General features: G+C 41.6%; 1 protein-coding gene across 3 annotated transcripts in view; it reads left to right on the top strand.

Annotated features, from left to right (window-relative positions):
• The first annotated feature begins 22,959 nt into the window (after window positions 1-22,959).
• ABCA1 (ATP binding cassette subfamily A member 1) overlaps window positions 22,960-24,837 on the top strand; it is a 91,934-nt gene continuing 90,056 nt past the window's right edge. For all 3 annotated transcript variants that reach the window (XM_059491733.1, XM_059491732.1, XM_059491734.1), the window contains exon 1: window positions 22,960-23,167. The gene's annotated coding sequence lies outside the window, so the exon portion shown is untranslated. The remainder of the gene's footprint in view (window positions 23,168-24,837) is intronic.

Below are 24,837 nucleotides of genomic sequence, written 5' to 3'. Positions count from 1 at the left end.
AGACAGACGGTGCAATGCTGCAAGCCTGTCTCTATTACAGCACCTGTGCTGTGCCACTATTGACAGTAGCCACTCTCCTTCTAATATTTTACAAAACAAATGCCCCCTACAGCACTGTGTGAAGAAAGAGAGCAAAAAAAGGTGGAGATTTATTGGCGTCCCTGTGGGATTTTAAGTTCCTTGTGTGGCTGTTTACAGAACAGGCAGCTGCCCAGCTGGAGTGCTCCGGTCCTGCCCCGGGCAGAATGCTACATCGCTCCAGTCACACCTCTGCTGGCTGGCCCTGCCACAGCACAGCAGCTGGCCCAGGGCACCCCTCTCCCCAGAATAGTTTTTGGTCCCTAACCACAGTCCACAGGGAAGATGCTTAGGACCAAGGAGTCTAGCACTTAAGATGCTGATTATACGCATAATTAGACATATGCACAATATTATATGTATATGAAAGCTGATGATTCTTTTTCACATGATGGAAACTAACATGGAGTTAGTTTCCAGAGTCTGTTTGGGTTAGCAGCAGCATGAATTACCCAAAGCTCCTTAAGGGAGATCATAAACAACTAAAAAGTAAGTCTAAAGAGACGCCGTTTTTCTTGTCTCTGTCACCTCAGAGATGAAAATCTGGTCAAATACCAATAATTTACTGAAGTTAGTAAATACAGTCTTACTGTTAGTAATAAAGGTCTGCACAGAGTGGCTCATAAAGGAAAGGCGGCCGCAGCTGGTGCCAGGCTCGGCGCAGCGCGGGGCCGCCCGGAGGCTGGGGCTGGCTTTGGCTTTGAGCGGCAGCAGCACATGTGACCGAAGCACGACTTGTGTCCCACAGGGACGTGGCAGCACCCGACACCTCTACAGCCCGGACTAGCGGCAGGTCTCCCGAGAGGGGGGAGCTGGTGGGAGGTCGGTGGAAGCAGAGCCGTGCTTCCTTTTGTCCGGGGGGCTCCCTTTGCACTCCTCGCCCCCAACCAGCAGCTAGGAGACGGCTGGGGGCGGGAAAGGACAGGCACGGGGCTTCGGCCCGCTCATCTCCTTCTCCCCGGCTAAGGCACGCATAAACCACTTTTTTTCCTATGGGCAAGGCGTTTTGGGAGAAGGACCAGCACAAGTCGGCGGCGCTGGCTCCTTTGTGCTCCGATACCAGCAAGCCCTGTTCCGTAGTCGCCCCATCCCCCGTCTCTCGCTCTGTTCTGCCCCCCCGCATTTCCTGCCCCGACCCCGGGCAGCCCCCCCGCCCGGTCCCCGCGGGCCAGGCGGGGCGGGGGAAGCGCTTCCCGCGGGCGATGACTCCGAGTTACTTTTCACCTACTTGGCGGCGCTGGCGGCGGGGTTACTGCCGGCCAGGCTGCCCGAGTCCTAGGCGCTCCCGCAGCCTGCTCCTCCGGCCACACACCCCGAGCCCATCTGCTGCCCCAGCGCCCCCAGGCCCGCAGCCTTTCCCCCGGGAAGCCACGCAGGTGGCAGTGTCACTTCAGTAGGGGCGCGGACTCCCCCGTGCAGCAGAAGCCGGTGCGTGTTACATTCGTCAGTTCGACTCCCGCGATCACCACCTATTTTGCAGCCGAGAGGTTATGTGTTCGCACGATTCGCAGTGTGGATACCCCGGAGCTTGCTCATCCCAAACGCGGGCAAGGGGAGCGAGTGTTTTCGCTGCTCGCCGAGGGTGGCTGAGAGCCGGGTTACTGCCGGTCACAGCCGCAGGGCGTGCGCCGCCTGCTCGCTTTCCACTCCTGCAGAGCGCCTCCGATCTTGCAAACCATACTTCTGCATTTCCTTTAAACGCTGCAAGCAAAATCGTAACCAAGCCCGTCCTTGTGGGCACCACAATTACCTTGCAAAGTAATTTTCAGTAGTCCCAGTGGTAACGCTGCCTGAATGTGTCTTCTGTTGGGCACAAAGCTTGCAGCAATACGGGATGGATTTTAGCATGAAAGGATTACTTCTACTGAGAATTTTGATCTTGGATCAACCAAAAGTGTTCAAAAGAGACTTACAAAACCTCCAGACCGACACCAAACCATTCTATTCTGAGCTTACAGTACAAGATGGAGAAAACAGTAAAAAGAATACTTTTCTGAGGTCTTGGTGCAAACTGAATGTTTGCTTGCTCGATAAGAGCTGGATATCTCTATAGTGTTAAAACCACGGTGATGAGGCATGCACAAAAATTTTTAAGAGAGCTAAAATAGGTACACTGTAATGTGTTTACTGAGACCAGACATGAATCCTGCAGCAGTGTTGAATTCTGTGCTTGAGGAGGTTTAAATATATGCTTCCTCTAGGTAAAACTTACCTAGTCTCAATTTGACTTTTTGTATTATTTCCATGAATTTACCCTGTAGTCATTAGCCAGGAAAATCAGGTGAGGAGTTTGTTCTTTTGTATTGTGCATTATTACAACACACCATCTATATATTTCAATGCTGTAAAGAATGGTAAAGATGATCCTAAGTGGCCTGTGGATTGAAGATACAAATTATCCACGGGGAGTTCTAGCTCATTTTCAGGAGAGGTTGTAGATATTTCTGACACTGTAATTACTTTTTTTCTTTTTAATTGTCTTAACAGAAGGATAAGGTCTCAAAGCACAACTTAAGACCTCCTTTGGTCTAGAAGAGATGAAATTGAAGGAAATTTAATGCAAACATTTTTAACATAATACACAGTCATGGTTTTTGTATACCACTCCATAAAGGAAATGTAAGTACAGTCTGTCATTAAACACTTACAAAATAAATGAAGACACATTTTTATTCTTTCATAAGGTAGAGATGCTCCTATTTAGCTCTTTTAAGCTTAAGAGGCATACACTTTCAGAAACCATGATATTCGGACAGCACTGTAAAATGAAGCATTAAAAAGGAAGAATGTCTCCTCAATCTTAGAAGCAGCTTTGTGATTTGCTATAAATGCTTATGAAGTTTTCCCTGACTCTTGTGGTTTTTTTGTTTTTTGTTTTTTTTCTTGGTGTGTTTTTGTGTTTTTCACTGGAATCCCACCCTTTGTCCCCTTACAGACTTTCTTCTCTCCACTTCTAAAGCACCGACTGGTTTCTTTCTGCCTTTCTCCCTTTCTCAGTACTCTGTTGTTATCAGGATGATGTTTATTGGTCATCCCTATGCTGCAAAAAGGCACAAATACAATGAGGAGAAATATTTTGATTTGCCATAGGAAATGAGGGGAGGTGGTAGGAATGTAACCATTATATCAGCTTTACAGTCTTTGATGTTTTTTTCCCCTCCCCCTTCCCTTGCCTTGCCCACAGCTGTTGATGTAGATTTCCCACCTGCATTTGTTTTCTTTCACTTCAGGGATATTTAAGGGAAACTGCACAATTGTTGTTTACTAAGTACTGAACCGTCTGGGGGCCATTAAACATAAAAGTGAATCTTCTGACTTCCTCATGAATAAAAAGTTTACCAAAGCTGTAATTTTTGTGTCTTTAGCAGGATAATGAGAATATCTGCTTTATAGTTATTAATATTATTTTATTGTCTCCTGAATTTTGTAGTAGCTGTGGACTTGCATGCATACCAGTGAAGAAACAGTTTTCATACTTTAAAAGAAGTGTCAGCATGCTTGGGAGGACAGAATTACAAGCTAAAATTGCTGTAGATAAAACAATCTTTTGAAGAGGAGTATACCAGAGATAGTATTGCAGTCTCTTTCAAAATACCCTGCCTGTCATGTATTTTCTTCTGGGTCTGTGCTTATGAGTGTTTGTAATTTTGTGCTACCTTTTCATTTGCCCTTACTCCTTGTCCCTCCAGGTCTTTGTCCCTCCTTGTGTCACTTCAATGGTGACTCAGACTTGCAGCTAGAAATCCCAGACTGCAGCAGTGGAAGATGTTGTGCTTCAGGCAAGTGCATCTCCTAATCTGTCTCACAGTGTTGTGCTGAAAATCAGGTAGACACAGAGCATTTGCAAACATCATTCCTCTCCTACTGTATTTTGAGATGGTTTTACATTTCGAATTTGGACAGCTTAAAATATAAGAGGGCTATTCTTGAGAAGGATATCTTATACTGGGTGGTAGAACGCTCATGCCCCTATGATGTTTCTGACAAGACTGGACATGTCTCAACAGCTTGGAAACTAAGCCAGTTGAGCTGGAATTTTATTGTAAACGGCATTGTCTTTAAAAATAGCACAGATTTCCAATTCAGTTTCCTTGCAAGCGTAATTGGAGCCCTGTTTAATGGAATATTCATTATCTGACTTACAAAGGCAAGAACTCCTATTATACCACATGTAGATGTCCTGTGCAGTAAACACAGCAGTTAGGATCTTTAAGTGTTCATTTTCAGCTTCCCTTTGAGAATTAGGAGTTAAGCATTAGGAACTAGAATGACACATTCTTATCTCAAGGTTGGGATTTTTTGGTCAGATTTTTTTTCCCCATTAGCAGGAATATTCCCATTAGCCTCTCCAGGCTGAAATTAAAACTTCAGTCATGTAAGTGGGATCTTATAAATAGATTTCTAAAATGATTTAGTGAAATATATGAGGCTGGGTATGGAGCTAAAGTGATTTAATTTTTTATAAAAGTTCACAGTCTGCAAACATAAATGTGTTTGCTTCAGGTTTGTGAAAAATTCTTATATGCTGCAATAACTGTCTTTATATTTGGTGTTTACACAGAAGATGACTACTAACTGGAAGTCTTATGCATTACTAGGGTACAAACATTAAAATGTGTTGTGGCAATTATCACATGTAATAAATGAAATTATAATAATAAATGCTTTTGCATTGGTATGGAGGTAAGTAATAAAACAAAATGTCATGAAGAATGTGAAGTCAAAAAGAAGATAAGTAGAATTGTTGTAACATAAGTTTCCTCTCTCAGAAAAATGGAGTTGTCTTGTTTCTTTGTTTTCAAATGGATGTCCAACATATGATTAAACTAAGTGGTGAACATTTCTCTATACATGCAAGAAATCTGGGTACTTTTCTCAACTGAGCTCCATTTAAATGCTTGGACTGTCCTGCAGTGTGCACACGTATGCTACAGATTGAGAGCCTGCAAGCACCCGGGTGTGCACTTGCATTTGATTTCAAGAGAAGAGCATTCAAAGAATGTCTTTTGGTCATGCCCGGCTACTGTTTGGAGTTTGTTGGCACAATCATTGGCCCTGTCTGAAATAACAGGGAACTGCAGAAGCTTGGCTATGGATGTGTCTTACCTCTTAAATAATTCTTCTATTAATACTATGCAGCTTTTCTTTTTTCATACACTGATGAGCACAAAGAACAAGCTAATTTCTCTGGCATTAACTGTTCCTTGCAGCTTACAGATCTACACTGTCTAAACAGCCTTGTCGTCTGAACAAAAGCCCTCCTATTGGAGAAGTAACACTTTCTGACTTCAAGAACTGTGCTGAACTCAATAATCTCTTCCTGCTCTGTGGCTGCGGAATTGAGAGGTTTAATACTGAAAGAAAATAAAACAAAACAAACCTCTCCAGCATAGCAATTTAAAAACACATGGCTTACTTCAGTAGCAAAATGAATGTGGAGACCAGCCCTGTACCTAGGGAAGCAAACACATTCCTTTTTTTTACAGTAAGAGAAGGATTATTGCTTTACATCATATGTTCGTTATTTAACTTTCCCTTTGGAGCCTGTAGCATGCTCTGGGCACCATGTAAATAACAATTCTTTCTGTGTAAGAAATTCTGTTTTCTTATTTTTTTGTATGGCTACCAGTTAGCAGTAACTGAAAGCTGCTGCCTGGGTTTGAGACCTAGCCTTACAACCACAGCTAGCTGAGAATTCTGGGTAGTAAACAGACAATAAATACATCTATCTAGGAGTTGGAAATGTGTGGGTAATTTTCTTTCTTCTGATTGCCATTAAAAATACAAATTGGACATTTTAGTGTTGACCTGAATAAAATTCTGAATCATGTGTCTGAACCTCTGCTCTTTTAATTTATCCCACAGCCTACAATGCAATACAGACCTTATCAAGCAGTCTCAAGCCTTCTCTTTGTTCCCCTAATTTCAGTAATCTGAAATAATTCACATCATTTTGGTATGAAATCATCACAGCTCTTCACACTTTACCAGGAATTGTATTACTTCAGCTATTCCTAAAGAAAATGTTGCATCTATGAAATTAAGGTGGCCATGTCACAGAAACACCATGTCGGTTTAATGTATGCTTTCTTTTTTCTATTCAGTGGCCATTCAGGGAGTAAACACATTATTCCTGCCTTTACATTATCTCATTATATGAATCTTAAATGTGGTGCTTGATGTAGTTCAGATGCAGGACATGGGTCTTGGCTAGAATTGTCCTATGTGCTGATGTTAGTGCCATTAAAAGACAGGTGAAGTATATACATTTTTATAGAACTGATATTATTACCAAATATATGAATGCAAATAGATGCAAGAAGTCTGGGGTTTGCTGCTGAGTTGCATACTGTGATCCTAGTTAATAAACAATGTAGAGGTTCTCTATTCATAAGTGATTTTTTATATTCTTCACTTGCTACCAAAGTAGTTCTCTGAATTGGCCTCTAACATGCTAAGAAGAGTTACTTACGGCAAAGTGCACAAGCAGCCTTTACAGCTGTGTCCCCCTTGGGGTCACCTGGAACTTTGTGGAATGTAGGGGAAAATCCTCTTCCTGAAAAGAAGAGAATGGAAGGGTTTTGCAGAGATGTGCCTATTACTTGCTTCACCTGAACATGTCTGAAGGAAGAAACTGGTAAGACTTCCTTCTGAGGTGAAGAGGAGGGGCAGACACTGAACTTGTGTCTCTGGTGCCCAGCAACAGGACCTGGGAGAATGGCCTGAAGCTGAATCAGGGGAGGTTTAAGCTGGATATTGGGAAATGGTTCTTCACCCTGCAGGTGGTTGGGCACTAGAACAGGCTCTCCATGGAAGTGATCACAGCACCAAGCCTGACAGAGTTCCAGCAATGTTAGGACAATGCTATCAGGCACAGGGTGTGACTCTTGGGGATGGTCCTGTGTAGGGCCAGGAATTGCAATGATCCTTGAGGGTCTCTTCCAACTCTACTTATTCTGTTATTCCGTGAAGCTTTTTTCTCTAATTCCTGCATATAGTAAAGGATATTGACTTCTTGCTGGGAATTTTAGTAATATTGATTACAAAGGTTGTCTGTCGGGATGAGTCTTCACTGACAGAGGGCAATGTTTTTGTTTCAGTATTAGCCATACACTTTGTAAAGTTCTGTCTAGTTCTAGGTCATAGGGCCATGTTGAATTAAGTGATGCCCAAACCTTTGGTGAAAGTAATGTTTTGCATTTACCAGCATAACATTTTTTGTTCCATACATACACCAAACAGAAAAAATTAATTTGCTTTGCTTTGTGTCTTTACCCATTCTAGAAAGCATTCCACAGGCTTCTGCTCAGTCACTGTGAGAATAACAACAAAAAAAGCTGTTAAAAATAATCAAAAAGCCCCACCGAAGATCAGCAGCATTTTCAGCTTTGTCTGCTGCAGTGGAGCCTTTGTTGCCCTCTGAGTTCTGTAGTGCATCAGTACATAAATTCTGTGAGAGGGAAGAAAGACCTACAGTTCCATACTCCACCTGCACCACCTCTGCCTTCAAAAACAGCCTTGCCCCAGTGCACGAGCAGAAGGGACAAACATCCTTTCCTTTCTTCCTCTAAGTTATTTGGAACTTTCTCTTCACATTATTTTCAAATTTCCCTTTTTTAGCCTAGGCAAAGCAGTGGTTTTGGGGTTTTTTTGTTGTTTGTTTGTTGGTTTTTTGTCAGGACGATGGCTGTACGGGACTGAGGGTCTTTGTAAAGAATAGATCCAAACCTTCTTCTTTTTAACACACTCTAAGGGCATCTGCACTATGGCTAGGGCTCACCTGTACCATGGCTTTCCTGGCAGAAGAAATCAGATTATGTTACTTGTAATTTAAATCAGACAGTTTCTTCTGTCTTTTTGCATCTAAATGTTTATGTAAATCCCAGAATCACAGGGGCTCAGCGTGGGTCTCTCCAAGAATTGTTACTAGCCATAGTTTAGTGTTGGCAAGAGAGCTAAAGCTTTATCTTTTATTATTTACAGATCAGTCAGAAAGGCAGCCCCATGTGCAAAGAGTTTATGAAATCTGAGTCTACATACTTTGAAGCTGTCAGACCATTGTCCTCATGATTCCAAGCCTGTAACTGATACAACTGGAAGAGAGATATTTTCAGACCATGCTGCCATGTCTTGAAATTATCCACTTCCCACTGAGTATACATCTTATTCTGTAATGTTTCAGGAAGGTTTGAGTGCCTGCCTTAGTCAGCGTTAAGTCAGAAAGGATGGGACATCAAATTGGATAGAGAAGAGAAGAGCTCATGGGTAGAACAGTTAAGCTGAAAATAGAAGAGCCAGACCAGTCAGAAGAGTTTAGCTGACAAAGAAATCCTAATATTAGGAAAGGAATGATAGAAGGCCAACGGATTTTGCAGCACAGCATGGAAAAGGAAATTAAGCACCAGGAAGGCTTCATTTTCCTTTTGAAAATGTAATGGTTCTGTTAACAGCTGCCTGACTATCAGCAGAATGCACTTCCTGTGTGCCTGTGTGTCTTTGATATAGGAAGAGCCTTTGCCTAGGCTGCTTAGAAGTTAACTTCCAAGCAGCTAACCTGCCAGTTGTTCGGCAAACTGCAAATTACTATGGATTACTACGGATTACTATGGACTACTATAAACATAACTTTGAAGGAATCCTATGGTTTTATTCTAGCTTTTTCCATAATTTTTGAAAAACTGGGTATTTCAGAGTGTTCAGCTGATTAGTCTTCACTAGATCTCTTGCAAGTCTGATCTACATTGAACTGAATAGTCTTCAGGGGTTGAACCCTGAGCAAATATTCATTTCAAGCTTGAATGAACAGTAGTTTGTTCCATGCACACTGCATGTGTCCACAGAAGAATAGTATTCAGCAGTAAATTAACTTTCTTCCTTATTAATGTTCTAAATGACCAACAAAAAAGCCAGATTAATAAATGAGAAAGATTTAATTTTTGCGTCCAAAAATATGGTCCTCGAAAGCTACAGCCAAAGAGACAGCGTCGAGCCCGGGATCGGCGCTGGGTGAACCTGGATCCGATCTCTACCACATCGGATCTCCCTCTGTTCACAAATGCCGTCTCCAGCAGGGCTGTTTTATACAGTTTGCTCTGCCTGAGGCAGAGGTGCCCCCATTCCTTTTGTTACCCCGCATGTGTATGAAGTTTCCTTTTGCTGTGTAGGGTTGGACAGTCGCTGTTTCCTGGGTGGTGGCAGGCGCTGATCATGTCAGGAGAAGTCTGTATTCAGATGAATGTTTTTAACGGCTTCGGCTATCTTGATTGATGATACTTATCAAGTGCTGATCGTCCTTGGGTGTTCCTGGATGGTTCTAGGGGAAGCCCATCTCCGCACCAGCCACGTCTTTTATTAGTTAACGAAGCATTCTTTCTTACTGCCACCAAGAGTTTCGCAACTTCAGTGTGGTAATCTGTCTCTAGGTTGCCCGTGGTCAGAGGCTCGTTGGATGTTTAATTTATTTTACAATTTTTATTTTATACAATTTTTTCTTAAGCATGAATTACTTTACATTACATATTACACGAAGTAGCTTCCTTGTGTTGACAAGCTCTAAGTCAGTTTGTGTTTAAACCAGCAGTATAACGGTCTGTGGAAATGGAGGAATGTCTTGCAGTAATTAAGACATATTTGCAGCCTGTCCCAGCAATTCAGTGATTTGCTGACTTCAAAAAGCAAACTTCCCAAGTACATAAGCCAGGCTTTCACACTGGTCTGGAATGATGTGATGTAGCTAAGAGCATCCTGGTTTGTCCTTTTGCAGACTCCACCTTTGTGTACTGCTATTAACTGGTGAGGGATGTTTCTACAGGGCATAGGCAGAAATTAAGTTCATTTTGTAGGGAAAAAAGTAGGAGAGAAGTGTGTAAGGAAGGTGAGGGCTGAGCTGTCTTAAACAATGATTCTCATTAGTTATTCTCTCTCTGTTCACATGGAAGCTTGTTGATATTTCCTTTGGTACTACATTTTTCCTCAAGATAAATATTGATTTGATGGTTTAGAAACCAGTCTTGTCAAAGAAAGAAGAGATAAAACAGGGTGCTCCAGGTAACTTGAATGGTTGCAATATCACCAACCAAAGATGAGGAGTCATCCATTTAACATGTGAATTAACACGTGAATAATTAATTAAGCTTGTGAAAATTTTAGAAGCACAAACTTTGCTGTGTGAGACTAATTTCTAATCCTGGCTAATATTGTCCTGCAGCCATAGCATGCAGGATTTGGATGCCATTTTTATGTGGCAGAAGGAGCTTTTCACTTAGATTGGTTTGACAGAAAAGTTTGAAAAGGTTTTCCCTTTAATACATGTATGTGAGGCCCAGGTTTTTAATGCAGACCCGTATAGCAGTGTTGGAGCTGATTAAACTGTTACTTCCTATTAGAAGAAAATACTGTCATTTTGATGCATGAATGTATGAAAGGCTTATACAAAGCTTACCAGTGGTTTAGCAAACAAACTTGAATTTCATTTTGTAAGAAAGATAAAGGCTGATTTTTGTTCTGTCATTTGTTTGTGTTTATACAGAGCTGAGCAAAAGTTGACTTTGTCTATAGCTAGTCTCCACTGAAATCACAGAATCACTTCTCTTATCCAGAGCAGCAAGGAGGAACTTGACTCAGAGGTGAGTGACAGTGATTTGTGAAGTGTCAGAAGTTGGGTCACTTTTTTGTTTCTTTGCAGTCCCCCTCTCCTATACTGGTTGCTCTCAGCCTCTGTTTCATGGCCATCCACAGGTCCAAGCTGGTCAGTGCATCTTAGAGAAAGGAGAAAAGCCTGCCATCTGCTCTGTACCACTGCTGCCAAAACTCCACAGGATACAAACAGCAAGTCACCGAGCTTAACTGCTGGCAGCTTCCATCCACTTAGGAGGTGCCAGGGACTCTAAGTGAAAAGATGCAAACACAACTGGATGTCTGCAAATCAGTCCTAGGAACAAAAAGCTGGAATAACCAGGGTTTTGAGATTCTCAGTAAAGCATAGGTAAAATAAGTGTATGCAGGATTTTCATGCAATTGTGATAACTCAGAATGTGTAAGGGAATATGTAGCTTAGTGCAATGTATATTACTATTGATATTTGAAGGCATAGATTAAAAACTAGAGTTTGCTTCACAGAAGATTCTGAGCTGGAAGGGAAGGGGCCCACAAGGATCATCAAGTCCAACTCTTCTAAGTAAATCCCCATGTAGGGATTGGACCCACAAATCTTTTTGTTATTACCACTGCACCATGCTCTAAAAAAGTGAACTCATCTTAGGGTCAGTTGCTTTTTTCATAAAAGCAGCCTTAATTTTTTTCACCAGCTTTCCTCAGTGAACAATTTAAGCATCCAAGATCACATGTTTTCAAATCTTAGACACATGCCAGCAAGCTGGTCAGTGAGAATATTCTCTAGAATTGTAAGTGGCCAAGAACTGTGGAATTGAATTGACAAAGAGTATGTTTAACTTCTATTACTTGCTAATACCAAATAGATTAATTCCATATATCAAATTGTTTTCTTGTGCATGGCAAGTCAACTATCAAAACAGGGAGAGCATCTATGTACAGCACTGGATCATTCAAATCTCCAGAATCAGTTCTACTTGGTGGAGGAGCCAGTAAATCCTGTACTGCTGGAAAATTTTAACCTGAAACACAGTGGCTTGCATAAAGCTTTGATAACAGTGATAGTAAGCAGTAGATTTACTCTGACATTCCCAAAGTTGTAGATACTGTGCAGAAGGAGGAGATGACACAAAACTCCCAACTGCTGGTCCCCCTCCAAGCAGTTACAGCATAGGTGGATATTTTTACTGTATATTTTCCTGTGAGAACTGGGCTTCCAACCATGGTGCCACACTTGGTTTGACACCTCCTCCAGCTCCCTTGTGGCAGTGTATGCAGCTGAGTGTGATTGTGATATAGCAGTGTGCAGGTGCACTTTATAGTTATGCTCTCTTCCTTTGCAGGAATTGTAACATGGAAAGACAGGGTGGGAAGATCCCTTAAGAAGTCATTTTTTCCACCTTTTTTTTTACAAAGTAGGATCAACAAAACAAAACTTTTCCTAATAGAATAGTTAGCCAAATTTACTCAGAACACAATGGTGAATAATTGCCATGGGTTGACTGAAGGAATTAAAGCTACACCAAAATAAAGGTAATAGTGTAAGTCAAGATGGATTTCTGCATTTTACTGTCATTCTGTGGTAGCTTGCAGTCCATTTCTCACAGTGGCAGTCTATAAGAAGGGCTATAATTCAGCTGTAACCTTCAGGGATACACCTGTTCTGGGGCCAAAGTAGCTAAACTGCTGAATGCATAGAGGATGCTCAGTTCTCTTTGAAAAATGACCCAAAGAAATCCTTGGGAAAAAAAAATTTTTTTTTTTCCTCTAGAAGGAGTTTTTTCTTGGGTAGGCAGGGTCACACTGCATCCACCAATCACTACTGTTTCTATGTGTCCACATGCAACAAGCTAATGAAGAACAAGCTAATTAGACAGAACTGATAAAAAACATCGGCAGTTATTCTCTGAAAGCTCTGATCTGCAGCTGATAAAAAATGAAGACTTTTGCTTCTTAATGTGTTTCCCATTTGCTGTCTCATGTTCTTTCTAGCTCTTCCTAGATTTTCTTGTTTGTTTTAAATTCCATTGAAACCATGACAGCAAGGGCAGTGGAAGGAAAGAACAAAGAAGGTGGAGAAGATGGAGTCCTTTTATACCTGAGTTTAGGGTAAGAACTTTTTTTTTATTATTCTGTAGACAGCAGATTTTGATTCTTCTTTTTTTCTCACTCTTACTTTGCTGGAATACCCATCTTCTATCTTTAGATGCTAGTTTGGGGGGCAGCAAAACCTGCCCTCAGTTATTTCTGCAATCCATGCAGCCTGAAATTTCCCAGCTGTAATATACCCTACAAATCACATTGTATATAAGGTAATAATATCTGATCTTATATACAGGAATCTATTCAGGCCACAGTATTATTATGCAGCGTTACGAACTTTTATGTCTAAACTGTAATTGCACAGGGAAGAATATTGCATAAGCTTTCTGCTATCAAAGAGTTATTCATAATATATACTGGAACACATATAAATGTGTGTTTATTAATATGGATAATTAATATTACCTTTGAACAGAACCCTAATAATTGAGTACAGTGTGTAGAAGACAAAAAAAGGTGAGACATTGTGGCTCCAGAGCTGTAACTCTAGAGTGTCCCAAAGAAATTCTAGTGATTGTTGGTAGCTTCAAAGGTACTCATCTGTGAGAGGCTCATAAATTCTTTAACTGGAACTGAAAACAACATAGGGAAATGAAACCTGAATGTCCAGACTCAAACATTTCCAAAGCGGTCTTGGAGATCAAGAGTGAAATTCTGACCCTGAAACTCTGAATGGATTTTTTGAAGTGGCACAGATTTGGACAAGCACTTAATTGAGGACTAGAATCACTTGGCAGGATTTAAAATCCAGCCTTAGTTTATTTTTTCAGAGTTAGTGAACTGCTTTACCTTTATGTGGTAAAGGGACTGCAAAACATGCAGGTGAATGGCATAGAATCTTTCTATCCTGAAAGAAACACATTTAGCCCAATGAGTAGCAGGTTGAATCTGAAGAAGAGTCTAAAATGCTGTAGAAGAGATTTGTGGATGATAAACACTTATTGCAAATGAGAACCCTTCTGTATTTTAACAGGAATCCATATAGCTTCTTGTCTTTTCATGACCAAAAAAGTGGTAATGGAATGGGGAAAAGAAAATTAATAATAACCACTTGGGCCTGATTCAACATGAAAGATACTCTGTGATAAACATCTGTATCTGAAGTTAAACTACTGAAGCAACACCCATTTAATCAGAAAAGTATATACACTCTGCAGGGAAAAGAATCCTGCAGGAATGGAAAAGGCATTAAGTCAAACTAATGAATTTCTAAAAGTGATTACAACCATGTCTTAAATATGGTTAATATTTAAGTTATATTTAAAGCTTCACAGATCTATATTAACTCCCTATCTCTCTAAGATTAGCACAACATATGGCAAAGTTTTAAGGGCACTAATATAAAAATATGTTTTTACAGAAATAAGGTTGTATAGGTTCCATATATAACTATATATGAAACCTATACATATTCCTTGATCATAGCTTCTTATGAGGTAACAGTGTTAGTGGCACTTGGATTCCAAAAATTTGTCCTGGTAATATTTAATTGATTTTAATAAAGAAAGTAAAATATGCCAAAACCTAGAATGCATGTTTATCCTATAACTAATCTTGGGAGAGCTTTATATTTTACCATACACATAAAACCTGTATTGCATCTTTCTGTACAGGGTGCATCCCCTGCATTTAACATCACATACCCAGTTGTCTCATTCCTTCCATTCCTTTATATATCTCTTTTGAATACTAATAGGTTTGGGCTGATTGCTAGGAATCATTTTCACTGCAGATTTCTTCCTGGCAAGCTACACTGATTCAGTAGATTACCCACCACTAAAGAGAAGTCCTGGAAATCTTAGTCAAAAAAGTTGTCCCTGATCATAAACACTTTTAGAAAGATATAAATGTCAATACTGCTGAGCAGCTCAGAAAGCAGCCTGGACAGACATCACAGAATACAGCAATTGTAATAAAATTCTTCCCTGAATGCGCAATAAGAAAGTGAACAAGTTTTTACAGCTATCAAGAAAAACAGACAAGTATCTCATTGCTCTGTAATTCTGATGAGGATAATGCTGAAGACATTGCTTTTCTCAAGAAAAAGAAAATATTTTAATGGCTGCCTGGGAGAGCTCTAATCTAGTAGATCCTGACTTGGGCAAAAAAAGATCAGATTATTTTTTTTCCTTTTAAGGTAGCAGAGTCAATAAAGATAGCTAAATCTTGTACAATTATGAATGATTCTCTGATGCTTAAGGAATAGAGGAAACAGCTGACAGGAGAAATAAGAAACCCCAGAATTATTACTCTTTGTGGAAGGTCCATCTAGCATGCCCAGGAGCATGTGCAGCAGGAGAGACTGACTGCATAACGACATAAGGACACGGAAATGGAGGTTGATTGCTTTGTCCTTCTCCAAACAGGGGCAGGTGAGAATATGCTGAAGCAGAAGCACCAAAGTGAGAAGGAGGTCTTCTAAGATGGAGAGAAACAGAAAGAATGTCTTTCTTCCAAAGGAGGGGCAGGATCTGGATATTTAAGTCAGTGAGTAGGGATGCTGGACAATCACAAGGCAGTATTTAACTTGGGCACATCATGGTATAAAGAGGGAAATTGACCAAGAATGTAAAGGATATAGCTTAGGAACTGGAGCCTCTGTGGAAAGCCATGATAGATGGTGAGTCCATTGAATCCTCTGGAAGTTTGTTGATAACTTGTTGATCATAGCAGCATAGACTCTGGCAACAACACTGGGGGCAGAATAAAGGCAGCAAGAGCATTAATCTCTCCAACTACCTCATGAGATGCCACAGTAATGCATGGGAAAGGTGAGGGTGCATTAGGGAATACTAAATTCGCCTTTGTCCTTTTGCTGAAGATGCTAGAGTGATAGTTAACAGACAGAGAGAGAGATACCTGTTCTACATATAATGACAAAATTAGCAGAAGTAGAAACTGGCTCATTCTGAAGCCAAGAACAGGACTGTGTCTCCAGAGCAAGTTATCTACACCGAAGATCCAGCACCAGATGCCTGCAAGCAACTAAAAAATGTAGAGATAAAACTGACTGCCTTAATAAAAGTGCTGGAAATATTCAGAAAGTGCAGATATTTCAATGGGCCAAAATGTAACAGCTGGCAGAACTCAAAAGCTGCCTGATTTTTTATGTAGGACATGAGTGCCAAGCAAACCCCAATCTGGGCAATCAAGTTGGAAAGGCAATCAAGAGGAAAAGAAATTAGGCACTACAGAGCAGACTGAAGGCCTGTAACTGTGGAATTTGACTGGCAGTTATAAGTAGCTCTGGAAAGATTTGGGTTTGAATAGAGATCCTTCATTCTGCATTATGGGTTATTCTTGATGTTTGAGGAAACTTAAGATTTGAAGTAACACTCCTAAGGCTCACTTTCTGACCATGTTTCTCCAGGTGTATAAAGAGAACAGAGGCAAAACCTCAGTCCTTTCTCTGTTAAAAGGAAGTATTAAGGGGGTGTTTCTTGCCTCCTGGAAAGCAAATCTTGCTTGTAAGAATGGACTCAGGAAAGCTCAGTAATGCAGAGTACTCATGAGCTCAGTAGAGGCAAGGAGATGAGAGGAGGATATGGTTTTGCCAAGAGCAAGAAAGGGTAACTCCTTCTTTGAAGGCACTGTAGTTTAACAGCAAGAAAGGGTAACTCCTTCTTTGAAGGCACTGTAGTTTATGCTAGACAAGAGGCCTTTATCCTCCCTTCTTTTAAACACAGGCACAGGTTGTACAGAGAAGGTGCAGAGTCCTTTAGTCGAGGTATTCAGAAGTCATCTGCAGACATTTCTGAATGACAGGCTCGAGGGGACCCTGCTGGGGCAAGGGAGGTAAGACTAGATGACATCCAGTGGGGCCTTCCAACCTGACTCATTCTGCAATTGTGTGAGATGCTGTCAGAATCCCAGAAGAGTGCTGAGGCACTCTTCCAGCCCCAAGAGGGATACAGTGTAAGCTGGGGAAGCTGCTGGAGAGCCTAAAAGCACAGCTTTCCTTTTGTAGAGGCCATGAGGCTCATTGGCCTGTGTATTGCAGCAAGACTAGGTAAAAACCTTCCAGGGCCTGAGGCTGGCTTGCTCTGAGTGTAACTTTTAAGATCAGAGGTGAGGGACAGCACACTTTTCCTTATGGCCTCTGGTCATGCTGGTGCTGAAGCAAGCAGTACGCTTACAGACTAGTTCCGTCCTGTCTTTCCTTCTGGTTCACAGGCTGGTTTTGAACACATGATGGTGCATTTTCTTCCCTTCTGGAAAGTCATTATCTAGTGAAGGAGAAACATCACTTCCTAAAACTTATCCCCTTGCTACTAAGATTTGCACTGAATGTTGTTGCCTGCAGCTCAAAAGCTGTGGGTAAATGAAGTTTTATTAATCAGGGACTAATTTTATCTCCATTTAAGTCTACAATCAGCACCTGCAATCAAAATCCCAGGTGCATATCTCCACTGACTTAACTGGGCTACTCAAATCTATGCTGTTTATATAATAGGCTGAAACTTTTGTAGTAACAAACTCAGTGTGGGAGTCATTATCAGGAAAAAGTTGCATTGAGTTCCATAACAACTGATGAAGGATATTAAGCAGGCAATTTTTGAGATTCTTTTTTTAATGGTTTAGGTTTAAGAAACTCAAGTAATGCAGCTCATGTGACATTACATTTGGCTGACCTCAAGGAAGTTTTGGTAATTGATCATTTTAACTTACATCTTAGGGGCTTAATTTGATGAAGTTTATATCCTGGATGATCCATGAAGATTCACCCATCAGTACCTAAACTGAGGTTGGATGAAAACATATTGCATCCTTTTATTTGGATTTCTTTGCATTTGATCATGTTCTATATCTACTAGGCTTCATTTTTGTTTTGTGATTAATTTTTTCTTTCTTTTTCCATGCAGTGGTGATTTTATTAGCATATAAATTTATAATGGGAGATAAAGTGCAGAATTTTTGAAGCCTTTCACACTGAATTTTAACATTCTGCACAGCTATCCATTCAGTCCCATGGCTGGCATAGAAACCCCGGCTCACACAGGCCAGCACATCGCCATATCCCTGTCTGGCAATGCATATGTAATGCACACTGAAATATTTCCACAGGAGTCCTATTTTGGGCTAAGTTTTAGAAGATAGACAATTGCACAGAGGAAGGGTGAAACATTAAAAATACTTTCATGCTTGCATGCTGTTATGAAGTATACATCTGGAGAATCTCAGAAGACCAGAAACTTCATATTGAATTAAAATTGCTACGTAATATAAACTTCCAGTATTTTAATTGGCCACTCTACATATTTTCCTTGCTCCTCAAATCATAGGTTAGGTCCATGGGTGGGAAAATCAGTTTATTTCTGTCAAAGTCAAGGAATTTTTACCACCTAAGTACTTAGCTGTATGTCTATTTTACATCTAAAAAGCAGTAATTTTGTTAACTGTGAGCTTCACAGCACCCTATTTATATAGCTAACTGCAGATGTAATTTTACTCCTATTAATGTTAAGTGTTTGTGACAAATTACAAAGCAATACTTGTAATGATGGTCTCTCTTAAAGCAACATCAGTCATCTGGAAACTAACCCACATGAAAAATTGCTTTTAAATCACCTTTCTTAAACACAAGATAACATTAAGAAATGTTTCTAGTAACTGCTTAAACTGTGGCTTGCTCATATCTGAGCTGCAATATATTTATATTTTATTTAGAGGGCTTAGAACCATCTTATTAATGAGTGCTGTCAGTTTGAAGCCTGTGTTTTTCTTGAAAGATGGAGAGGATGAGCACAAGCTCTTTTGTCCCTGTCAGGCACTGGGACAGGCCTGCACTATTCTTTGATTGGGAGGCAGGAACTTCCCAGATTCACTTCTTCGCATGGCACAGATAAGCACTTCAAAGCTTCCCCACTGCAGAACAGCAAAGGATGTACTTAAACCTTCTGTTTCTTTGCAGGTGCAATAACTAAACAGCAAGTCTCTTGCCTACTTTCTTCTGTAAATAGGAGGGGAAGAAAAGTGTACGTGGAAGGTTGCAGTAAACAGCATGCTGTAGCCACTTGTACTCACTGGGCTGTAAACCAGGCTGGAGAAATCAACACTAAATTGAAGCCAGGATGTTCAGGCACAGCCTAGGTTGTTATAAAATAATAACAATGTTATTACTTCTTTCTAAAAGTTAGGAGGTTCTTTTCAAGAAGACCTTAGAAAAGCTGTCACCATCCTGTGACTCAGATATTTCAAATCAAGGGCAAATAAAGCAAGACAGAACAGATGCTTAAAATACAGAATAATCTTCAGCGTGTGTCCCAAGACAAGAGTGGGGAATCTTGAAGTTATGTTTCTGCAACAAGAATGCCAAGTTAAAAAAAGAGGTAATCAAAGTTCTTGAAAAGTAATTTTTTAAAATGGAAGTATTGCTGATCTGCTGTCTTTTCTGCTTCTTTAATTAAGTCCAAACTAGATTGTCCAGGGCTAAAAAGAACTTGGTTTTCTAGATGAAATATCTTATGAGCTGACAACTATTAAACTGTGGCTTTCTTTATTGCTGAAACCTATCATAGAAACCTTTGGTTTACATCAAGACATTTCTTGGTGTGCTTGTCTAAGCTCATAGTCTTCTGTAGTATCCTGACATTAGGAAACATCAATCTTTCAGAGTTAACAATGTTGTGTTTTGCCTTGTAGAAGTTACAAGTACAAAGAAACAACTTCCTCCCCACTTCCTCCTGTGAGAACACAGCGTGTTTTCCTATTTTCAGTTCCACCCCTTCATTCCACTATATAATGTCTTTTCCATGAACAGCAGTTTTCATGTCCTCTGACCTCTCAGTAACTGGTGCAGCTAACTCTGCCAGTTTGCAGCCCTCCCTTCCACCCAGCCTTGGACCCTACTGAGGGCTGCTTGTTCAAAGCAATGTAATGAGAGAATGGGTTGAAGGAGAGAACTAGCTTTCGGAAAAAGACAAAGGATCAGGTCTTATCTGAGAGCGCATGTCATGTGAACTGCATATTGGGCATAACTGGCAGGCCTTTAGTATTGCAAGCTGCAAGGGAAGAGGCCATTAACTCCTCTGTGCCAGTAAAAGCGGCTGTCAGTCATTTTGAAAGGGATGAAAACAACCCACGGCAAGCCAAAACCTCAGCTAGGTGAAAGCAGCACGTGGTACTTCTGCTTAAACATATTTTAAAAAAAGAGCAGCCCCTAGGACAGAAGACACTGGAGAAAATGTTATAACTGTGAGATGGACAAAGTGGAAGAGACATATGGAAGGAAGAGACACAGTCTTGGACAGAGCTGCACCATGCCAAAGAAGGGACATCCTGTGGGGAACTGTGGCATACTGTGAAACAGTGGAATAGTAAGGCAAGAAGCAGTGGAGGAAAGTTAGTAAGAAGCAAGCAACAGCAAAAAGAACCATTACACACTGACCCCAACTGCCCAGCTTGCCCACTGCCTCACAGAAAGAATTGGGGCAAAGGGATTGATTGTAACACCTATTGAAAGCAAGGGATGTCAAGACCAGAAAGGTCCAGGAGAGGTGCTTAACTTGAGCTTGGGAAGGAAGGAGAAAGGTCTTTCCCTAAGTGCTTATTTATGTCTGCCTTTTTCCTCTCTGTATCTGAATCAGTAGTTGAAATTTTGTGTCAGCCATCAATAAATTAAATTAAGCAGGAAGTCCCACATAAGACTGCTTTATCTGCAAAGGCCTATTATACCTTCCACAGGAGACAGAAGCCAGAATATTTGCTGTGCATGAAAGAGTTGGGAGGTACAAATGTCTTCAATAAATCTATAGGAGTCACATGTGCTCATCTGCCCTGAGATCTCAAACTACTCAAACGTAAGAATAGTTATTCTTAGAAACTATTTGCAGTGTGGCTATTGACTTTGTACAGCCTACTCATTGGATCTAATACTGGCCCTTCTCCTGTCATCCTTCTTTACCATTTGCCAATGCTTGTCCCCCACTGACCTCACACCACTGCCATACCACAAGGAGAGCAAAACTGGGGAAATTATATCCAATGGTGCACAAGGATTTTCCATCATCCTACAAGTATTTTAACAGAACAAAATAAATTAAATGCTCTGTTCACTTCTCATAAAGTGAACTTTATAAACAGCTTTATAAAGTTCACTTCCCATAAACAGCTGTATATTATATTATACAGCTGTATATATAATTATATTATATTATTGGAAAATGTTGTTAAAATGTTTTAACTGATGGCACCAACTCCCAGAATTTTGGGAATTCACACTGTCCTTAGAGGGATCTAGGTTTAAATAGACACCAGTAGCAGAGCAACTGTCAGCTCATCAGTATTGACAGACCTGTTTCCACTGAAGTTAAATCACTAATTCTTAAAAAAATTCCATCCAATATAACCTCTCTTTTAAACTCCTTTTTATGTGGGATGAGGCATAACGCTTTGTTGATTGTAAACTAAATATGCTCTTTCTCCCTGTGTTCTGACTAACCATGCAGAAATTCTTTGTTTTAGAATTTAAAATTACAATCCAGCAATGTTTGGAAATGTGTTAAATGCAAAGCTCTAGCATATGGTGAAAAACACACAGCTGCATTTATACACTAAATAAAGTCCTTGTTTTTATTTCAGTTTTATCACCAGATGATGAAGGTACAAACAGAATGAATCTGTTGAAGTCAGTGACATTATGTAGCAGTTACACTGGGGAAACTATGGTCAGAATCAGGAAATTTTTTATTTTGTCCTGCCCTTAACCCAATTGTGAGATTTTGACAGACAGGTACTGAGGGAAGGAGCCAGGGTCACAGTGAAAATGAATGTGTCATTTTTATTCAGTGTAGAAAGGTTTGCATTATTAATTTGAATATTCACTGCTATCTATGATACTCTAGTGCATTATGTCAGATTACAATCTGCCTGAGCTCTCTGGAATTTGCTTTCAGGTATTTGTATTTCTGTGCCACTTGAAAAAAATACCATGCTGGTAGTCTGAGCATGGAAATAAAAGCCAGGAAACCTGAAGATACGGTTCCCTCAGTAACCATGTGTCATCCAGATTGCTCACAATAAGGCAAAGCATTAACAGCATGAACGAAAACATCAACCACTTCACTGCAGAAAAGAAATGGCAGTGCATTATGTCTGTAGAGGGAATCATAATTTAGAGTTGCCTGCCTTTTGTGCATTACTTGGTTTCATTCACAGAGCATTTTATGCCTTGAAAATGCACTGCTATACTTTCACAAATTGCACTGCATGATTTTACAGGGCTCCTGATATGTAACATTTGGAAGGGCTTGCATGATGGGTGGTTTCTACGGGAGGACTTAATGTCGGAGGACACCTTCAGCAACCAGACATATTGCTAAGACCAGGACACTATTCTGGTAAACAAAACGCACTATGACTATTCACGGATTTTGTAATTGGAGCAGGTTGAACTTGCTCACTGTGAACTGTTAAAAATAATTTGAGATCTGTTTTTATAAAGTTTGTGAATAGTTGTAAATTTCTCTATAAACTGATACAACTGGATTCATCCTCATTTGTGCCTATCTATCCAAGTGTTACCTTTCACAGTTTCTTGCCTTTTTATTGCCATAAGTCACGAGGAGTACAGGGCGCCTGGTCCTGTTGAAGCTGTTTATCTTTGATTGATTCCTTTCAGGCCAACACTCTCGGTACACTGAGCACCTCCGCAGCTGTACAGCTGAGGACGGATCTGTGCCCAGTTTGTACTTGCTAAGCTCAGGAGATGCGGGAAGCGGTGCAGGCCTGGAGACGTGGGCGGCTGGAGCACACTCACTTCACAGCTAACACCGTGCCCGGGTTTCTGCTTTTTCTTCCCACAGATCCCGGGAAGAGACGCCCGGGGGGCCGGCGCGAGAGGCAAGGCGAGGGGCTGGGATGCTTCTCGACGCACCTGGGTGAGCGGAGTTTCACAAAAAGCAGCGAGTGCGGGTAGCTCACGGAGCGCCGTCCCGCTGCACGGCGCCGGGGCGGACATACCCATGCTCGCAGTTTGTTTTTGGCTGCACTGTGCACGCCCACATGCAAATCGCCGCGCACTCCCCCACCCTCCCAACAGCAGCCGCTGCCGAAGGAAAAAAAAAAAAGAGGGGGGCGCGGAGGACAGGAGAGAAGAAAAAGAAGAAAGGAAAGAGCAAACAGAAAAGAGAAAAGGCGACGCGAGAAGACCTCGGAGGGAGGGGAAAAGCAGTGTGCTGGGCGGCCCCGGCCGTGGAAGGGGCGGGCTAGCCCGCCGGGGGTAGCTCCGCGCCGCCCTATATAAGGCCCTGCGGGGCGGGGGCGCCCGGTAGCGGCAGCGGGCCGGCGTCGGGGCCGGGAGCGGAGCCGGAGGGGATCGCGGCGCGGAGCAGGCGGCGGCTCCCCTCGGGACAGACGGCGGCTGCCGGCCGGGGAGGTAGGCAGGGGCGGGGGGACGCGTCCCGGGCAGCTGTCGGGGAGGCTTCCCACTTGTACCCGCTCCGCCTGGAACGGGCGGCACAAAGCTAGAGAGAAAACGCAAATGAGTGGGGGTGAGGGGTGTGTGTGCTTTGTTATTGTTTTGGAGGGTTGTCTGTTGATTTTCTTTACTGCTTTGGAGTCTTTGTCTTCCGACGTGGTGCCAGTCAATGTGCCGAGCCTGTCGGCAGCGCGGCTCGGAGGATGGTTTACGGCGTAGCGGTGCATCGGAGAGGGGCTGATAGTGCTTGTGTGTGTGTGTGTGTGTAAGGGGCGTGGTTGTGTGTGCTTATGTTTTAGAAAACAGTTATTTTATTTTAGCTTATCCTGAGCGAGGCGACTTGGCAGCGCTCACGGAGGGTGGCTCACCTTACCGCTGCCTCTCCTGGCCCCGGTGGGTGCTAGAAGATAACGGGAGGGTTTTCATCCTCTTTACTCCTACGTGAATCCTGTAAAGTCGCGGGGGTGGGATAAGGGGAGGGCCTTGAGATGGAGGGGAGTGTAAAAATAAAAAAATCGATGTGGCTGCCTTTGTGATGGGCGGGAGGCTCAGTTGTATGCAACAAATCGTGCTGCTGCCTGCCAGACTGTTGTGAAGTCTGGAGTGCTACACTGCAACCTATCATCAGGCTGTTGTTACAAAAGACGAGCTGCACAGCAGCCCAGATGCTTAAAACATGTCTGGAAACATACTCGGATTCTAAATTAAAAGTCCTTATTAAACCCTACTTTTTCCTAGTTTTAACCAGAAGTGTCCCCTTCCCCCCAGGCTGTTGGCCTGGGAGATTTTAAAGGCTGTACAAAAACATACTTAAAGGATCAAAGTTGATTTCAAGTGTGTTGGAATAGACCTCGGAGAAGCCAGAGGGGTGTAAACCTATTCTAGATTAAAGCCTAAAATGAGTTGAACGTTTTTGAAAATTACTGCTGTGGATTAATGCATTAAAATTTATTTTCACCTTTGAAAATGAGTTGGTCCTTGTATTGCAGAGAAGAGCTATGTCTTGGGGATGTTCCATTAACAACAGATGGTCAAGCCTGCTGTCGAAGGGCTATTGTAATGGAGCAGTCTTGCCCAGTTTTGAAAGGGGGTCATGGTAGTAAGCATTCAGTGCAAATGCTTTGTGTCCTTGGTGCTTGTGGCACAGCTTGACTCCCTTACAAGTGAGAATGGCAACATATGCTGACAACTTTCCTGTCAGTCAAATCAGTGCGCGATTCCGTGATGACACAGTAGGATATTAAGCTAAAAGGGTCGTACCTGGGACTCTGCAGTATTTTACTGATGTAACAGATAAAAATTATGTTGGTGGGTTTTCATTGTGCACATTTGAATTTTAATTTATGTAAGAGTGAGTAGAGTGACACAGTCTATATATCTGGTATGGGCAGGAGCTTGATGCCTTTACTCATGATATACGAAGCACATTGTTTCTCATAGTTGTAGTTTAGTAGGGCTAACTATGGTAAAAATTAGAAGTCAACCCTAACAAAAATATGGGGCTGTAAGTTCGGCAGCACGGAACATTAGTGTTGCATAGTAGAATTTAAGTTGAACCTGTTGAGAATATTTAGCATTAAATAATAAAATATCATGTTTTTAGCTCATTGTAGGTATTCTGAAGGGGT

The sequence above is a fragment of the Ammospiza nelsoni genome, chromosome Z (assembly GCF_027579445.1).
Source record: "Ammospiza nelsoni isolate bAmmNel1 chromosome Z, bAmmNel1.pri, whole genome shotgun sequence".
NCBI lineage: Eukaryota > Metazoa > Chordata > Aves > Passeriformes > Passerellidae > Ammospiza > Ammospiza nelsoni.
This window is presented reverse-complemented; position numbering and strand designations above follow the sequence as displayed.